This window comes from Triticum urartu, chromosome 3A, assembly GCF_056163025.1.
Source record: "Triticum urartu cultivar PI428250 chromosome 3A, HENAU_Tu73, whole genome shotgun sequence".
NCBI classification, from domain to species: Eukaryota; Viridiplantae; Streptophyta; class Magnoliopsida; order Poales; family Poaceae; genus Triticum; species Triticum urartu.
The window spans coordinates 208,458,013-208,465,024 of record NC_141875.1 but is presented as its reverse complement, the minus strand read 5'-3'; positions in this window follow the sequence as shown (position 1 = coordinate 208,465,024).

Genomic DNA, 7,012 nt, shown 5'->3' with positions numbered 1-7,012 from the left:
CATTTTTGCCATGATTTTTGTGTGCATGATATGCCCTGATGCTCTACATATGTTTTGTCGAGGGTTTTGTCATCTTTCCAGAGGTGCAACCCATATAGTTTTGTGATTTGTGTGGTGACTAGTACAAGCTTGCCAAGTGAGGCACTTGTTAATTCTGATTTCAGGGACTTAGCATTTCCACTAAGTCCTTGAGCTGTTTATTTCATATGGCTATATGTTCATGTTGTTTCCTAGTGATCCATGCCTCTTTTGAGGATGATCAGTAAGGATGTTTTGTTAATCTTGTAGTGCTCTATCCATCCATGTCTTTGTTTGCAATTATGGAGCACCCTAGCTTGAGTCAATCGAGCTCTACTTCTGCTACTTTGTGAATCTGGGCAGATTGTCAACTTGTTTGCAATTTTGCCGATGATGTTCTAGTTGATCCGTGCATGCTATGCTATTGTTCTTTCCATGTCTAGCTTTCATTTTGTGTGTTCTTGATAGATGTATGCTTAGCTTATCATGACTTGCACCGTAGTGAGTGCATCGAGCTCGTAAACATGCCTACTTGATATCTGTTTCAGCATGTTCCAGTTTTCACTAAGTCTGAAAACTGATTATGTTTTTGCTATGTTCACATGCTTGCAATTGTATTTTCTGATCCCTTTTGGCTCAAGGTCACTAAGGGACTTTTGTTAAGATCTTTGAGTAGCTCCATGCCATGCTTTACTTTGCCATGTTCAGGGCCTGTAGCATGTAGTTTTGTTGCTCCGAAGAGAGCTACCTGATCTGAAATTCCAGACAAGTGTTAATTTCACTAAGTCTGAGATCTGTTTGCCATATGCATTTTTGCCATGCTTGTTTGAACCTGTTAATGGATGAATTGGCCGTAGCTCAGTGCTAGACTTTTGTTAAGCATCATGAATGCATCCCTGCCATGTATTTTGTTGTCATGTTTGGGTGCTTTAGCATGTTCATTTCGTTGCATTTAGATGGCTACTTGCTGCAAATCGCAGACCGGTGTCATATTTAAATCGCTTGCCATTTCCAAACCGTAACTCCGTTTCCGGCGTTCTTTATATCGTTTTCAAACGATTTAATCTCATCTTTCCAGTGGCACACTTGGATTTCCAAGTTGAGGCCAGGTTCATGCATTCCTTGTCATATCTTGCATTTTGCATCCCGCATAGCATATCATCATTGCATCATATTGTTTGATCCTTGCACGTGGTTGATTGTGTCCTTGTTGCTTATTTGTCTTGTTTGGGTAGAGCCGGGAGACGAGTTCGCTAACGAGGAGCCCGTTGAGTTTGCTTTCGAGGATCCAATCAACTCTGACAACTGTGCATGCAAGCTGATCATACCCTCGAAATCACTACTATCTTTGCTATGCTAGTTTGCTCGCTCTTTTGCTTTGCCAATGCTACGATGCCTACCACTTGCTTTCAAGCCTCCCAAATTGCCATGTCAAACCTCTAACCCACCATGTCCTAGCGTTGCTCAGCCCCTCTTATAGCGTTGCTAGTTGCAGGTGAAGATTGGAGACTGTTCCTTGTTGGAACATTTATTTACTTGTTGGGATATCATTATATTATCTTGTTATCTTAATGCATCTATATACTTGGTAAAGGGTGGAAGGCTCGGCCTCTCGCTAGTGTTTTGTTCCACTCTTGCCGCCCTAGTTTCCGTCATATCGGTGTTATGTTCCCGGATTTTGCGTTCCTTATGCGGTTGGGTTATAATGGGAACCCCTTGATAGTTCGTCTTGATTAAAGTTTTTCCAGCAATGCCCAACCTTGGTTTTACCATTTGCCACCTAGCCTCTTTTTCCCTTGGGTTTCCGGAGCCCGAGGGTCATCTTATTTAAACCCCCCGGGCCAGTGCTCCTCCGAGTGTTGGTCCAAATAGAGCCACTTGCAGCGCCACCTTGGGGCAACCCGAGGATTGGTTTTAGTTGTACGTAGTGTTCATCTGAGTGTGCCCTGAGAAAGAGATATGTGCAGCTCCTATCGGGATTTGTCGGCACATTCGGGCGGTGTTGCTGGATTTGTTTTAACCTGTCGAATTGTCTTGAAGAACCGAGATACCGAGTCTAATCGGAACGTCTTGGGAGGAGGTCTATTCCTTCGTTGACCGTGAGAGCTTGTCATGGGCTAAGTTGGGACTCCCCTGCAGGGATTTGAACTTTCGAAAGCCGTGCCCGCGGTTATGGGCAGATGAGAATTTGTTAATGTCCGGTTGTAGATAAATTGAACCTTAATTTAATTAAAATGAATCAACTGAGTGTGTTACCGTGATGGCCCCTTCTCGGCGGAGTCCGGGAAGCAGACACGGTGTTGGAGTAATGTTTGCGCAGGTTGTTCTCTAGTTTCTCGCTCGTGCTTTGCCTCCTCTTCTCGCTCTCTTTTGTGAATAAGTTAGCCACCATATCTTGCTAGTCGCTTGCTGCAGCTCCACTCATATTTACCCTGCCTTTCCTATAAGCTTAAATAGTCTTGATCGCGAGGGTGCGAGATTGCTGAGTCCTTGTGGCTCACAGATTACTATTACACCAGATGCAGGGCCTGATGATTCCGCTCCAGGAGACGCGCTCGAGCTCAAGTGGGAGTTCGACGAGGACTCTCAACGTTACTATGTTTCCTTTCCCGATGATCAGTAGTGGTGCCCAGTTGGGGGTGATCAGGACCGTGTCGCATGTTGGGTTATCTTTTATTTTGGCGCCGTAGTCGGGCCATGAGTGTTTGGTTGATGTAATGTTATTATTGTACTTGATTGACGTGGCGAGTGTAAGCCAACTATGTTATCTCCCCTTTATGATTTATATTACATGGGATGTTGTGAAGATTGCCTAACTTGCGACATATGCCTTCAATGCGATTATGTCTCTAAGTCGTGCCTCGACACGTGGGAGCTATAGTCGCATCGAGGGTGTTACAACGCAATTGGGCCCAAAGACGTAGCGGGCCGTTAACGGGCTAAAACTGACGATGGGCTGGAAATTGTCAAATCTAGAATGGGCCTATGATGGGCCGATTTTGTGTAACTTGTATGGGTCGTGCTTGTAAATGGGCCTGACTCAAGTAGGCTGCTAATGGGTCGGCCCGCTTATTTTGACAGGCCCGGCCTTTTAACCTGAATGGGCCACTGTTAGGTCGGTCCACGTGTCAACATATCATAGGCACATGATGACCCACAAGTATAGGGGATCTATCATAGTCCTTTCGATAAATACGAGTGTCGAACCCAACAAGGAGCAGAAGGAAATGATAAGCAATTTTCAGTAAGTATTCTCTGCAAGCACTAAAATTATCGATAACAGATAGTTTTGTGATAACGTAATTTGTAGTGGGTAACAAGTAATAAATGTAAATAATGTGCAGCAAGATGGCCCAATCCTTTTTGTAGCAAAGGACAAGCCTGGACAAACTCTTATATAAAGGAAAACGCTCCCGAGGACACATGGGAATTATCGTCAAGCTAGTTTTCATCACGTTCATATGATTCACGTTTGGTACTTTGATAATTTGATATGTGGGTGGACAAGTGCTTGGGTACTGTCCTTCCTTGGACAAGCATCCCACTTATGATTAACACCTCTTGCAAGCATCCGCAACTACAAAAAGAAGTATTAAGGTAAACCTAACCATAGCATGAAACATATGAATCCAAATCAGCCCCTTACAAAGCAACTCATAAACTAGGGTTTAAGCTTCTGTCACTCTAGCAACCCATCATCTACTTATTACTTCCCACTGCCTTCGTCTAGGCCCAAATAATGGTGAAGTGTCATGTAGTCGACGTTCACATGACACCACTATAGGAGAGACAACATACATCTTATCAAAATATCGAACGAATACCAAATTCACATGACTACTTATAGCAAGACTTCTCCCATGTCCCCAGGAACAAACGTAACTACTCACAAATCATATTCATGTTCATAATCAGAGGGGTACTAATATGCATAAAGGATCTGAACATATGATCTTCCACCGAATAAACCAACTAGCATCAACTACAAGGAGTAATCAACACTACTAGCAACCCACATGTACCAATCCGAGGTTTTGAGACAAAGATTGGATACAAGAGATGAACTAGGGTTTGAGATGAGATGGTGCTGGTGAAGATGTTCATGGAGATTGACCCCCTCCCGGTGAGAGGATCGATGGTGATGATGATGGTGATGATTTCTCCCTCCCGGAAGGAAGTTCCTTGGTAGAACAGCTCCGCCGGAGCCCTAGATTGGTTCCGCCAAGGTTCTGCCTCGTCGCGGTAGAGTTTCGTCCCGTAAGCTTGCTTATGATTTTTTCTCGGACGAAAGACCTCATATACCAGAAGATGGGTACCGGAGGCATGCCAGGGGGCCCACGAGGCAGGGGGGCGCGCCCAAGGGGTAGGGCACGCCCCCCACCCTCGTGGATGGTGGGTGGCCCCCCTCTGGTGCTTCCTTTGCCCAATATTTTTTATATATTCTGAAACGTGCTCCCGTGAAGTTTCAAGACTTCTGGAGTTGTGCAGAATAGGTCTCTAATATTTGCTCCTTTTCCAGCCCAGAATTCCAGCTGCCGGCATTCTCCCTCTTCATGTAAACCTTGTAAAATAAGAGAGAATAGGCATAAGTGTTGTGACATAATGTGTAATAACAACCCATAATGCAATAAATATCGATATAAAAGCATGATGCAAAATGGGTGTATCAGCGCATCTCACCCATTGGATAAGTGACACTTGTGCCAACGTGGAGCTGACATGTGGTTCCGTCAGCCAATGAGAATTTTACACGTGGAAAATCGTCATTGGTCGTGGCTGTTAGCGGGTTATCGGATCCAAAACCAGACCCGATAGCTTAACGGCGACCCGTTACGGTGGATGTCACGTGTCAGTCACCCTTGACGAAAGCACTTCCATGACGCGACATTTATCGTCATGGAAGTGAACACTTTTGTGATAATAATTTTGGTAATGTCACGGAACACTTCTATGACAGCACAGGTATGACTATCTTGATTCTGTCGTAGAATCATCATGGACGTACATGCATGACAGAAAACATGACCTATTGTGACAAACACGTATCATCACAGAAGTGTATTTTTTTGTAGTGCATGGTCACATAATCAGTGAGTATGTCTTCGATGACTCGGGAGGCAATCCAATCACAGGTGGTAGGTGATTTTGCCATGATGAGTTGAAGAGACAGGCTGTGATTAATGAATAAGGGTATGACGGGTTAACAATGCGATATTAAACCATATAGAAGATTATAATAACATCATGAGGAAATATGAAGATGTTATGAGCCACTCTATTCCAGAGGGCAAGGCGAATTTCAAATTGATTAAATGACAGCAGTTCAAGTGTTGGCGGGTCACAATTCATGGGTAAGCTGGCCAGGTGCTGGCGGGGCATAATTTATGGGTGAACTGGCCAGGTGCTAGCGGGTTACAAGGTTATTATTAAGCCGCCAGTATAAAGAATGGCGGGTCAGTGGTCTATGGATTCGAGATTGTCAAAATCCTATTAAGTGTTGGGATAAACAAGTTTCACAGATCATGCCTATAATTTTGGATCTATGACAGTTCAAGAAATGAAGAACAATTGCTAAACCTAAGGTACAGTAGTGGAAAAGGTGGCAAGTCGTGCTTGGATTCCGAAGAAAAGGGGATCTACACGAGATGCAAGATAAGGGCTAAAACTGTTACTGCCCCACGTTTACTTCATTTTTGGATTAAACTAAGTTCTAGAAAACAGAAAGTGGATGAACTTGAGAGAACCACGATGATAGGATGATGAACTACATGAACTACAATGACCTAATGTGGAGATGAAGTAGAAAAGGAGGAATACCTGACGAGGTTAAAGAAGAGCGGGGGTGCGCCACAGTTATCTGGTCCGGTTAGGTTGATGCAGCGGCCTTCATCGGAGTCGCTGGTGAAGAATGGTCGGAGCGGCGGAGCTCTTGTGTGGCGGAGGTTGCGAGGAGGAAGAAGAAGTGGAGGCAAAAGGGGTAAAAGTGAGAAAGGACCCCCCCTATGCCTATTTATAAGGGAAAGAGTGGAACAGTAAAATGGCAGGCGTGGAAATCGAGGAGACGTCATGATTATCTCAATGTTGGAGGCGCCTCGATTCTTGAATGACCAATTAATGTATAAAGATCCGTTGTGATGTCATAAGATTTTTCTGGATTCATATCGCATGACGTCACGACGGGTTACAACGATTTGTTCAAAGTTGAGCATTGGAAAGAAGACTTGCCAACCAGAAGTAGTGAAGATTGACACGAACAAGTTCAAATCAATCTGGGGCCTAATGTTGGGGATATAATCCCGCGGTGTGTGCTACTTCTTAAGCATGCATTGGTTTTTCCCTTGAAGAGGAAAGGGTGATGCAGCAAAGTAGAGATAAGTATTTCCCTCAGTTTGAGAACCAAGGTATCAATCCAGTAGGAGAAAACGCACAAGTCACCGAATACCTGCACAAACAATCAAACAACTTGCACCCAACGTGATAAAGGGGTTGTCAATACCTTCACAGTTACTTGCAAAAGTGAGATCTGATAGAGATAGATAAACAATAAAGTAAATATTTTTGGTATTTTTGGTTTATAGATCGGAAAGTAAAGATTGCAAAGTAGTAAATCGAAAACTAATATTGTAGATTAGAAACTTATATGATGGAAGATAGACCCGGGGGCCATAGGTTTCACCAGAGGCTTCTCTCATGATAGCAAATAATACGGTGGGTAAACAGATTACTGCCGAGCAATTGATAGAAAATCGCAAAGTTATGACGAGATCTAAGGCAATGATCATGAATATAGGCATCACGTCCGTGTCAAGTAGACCGAAATGATTCTGCATCTATTACTATTACTCCACACATTGACCGCTATCCAGCATGCATCTAGAGTATTAAGTTCATAAAGAACGGAGTAACGCATTAAGCAAGATGACACGATGTAGAGGAATTAACTCAAGTAATATGATGAAAACCTCTTTATTTATCCTCGGTGGCAACAATACAA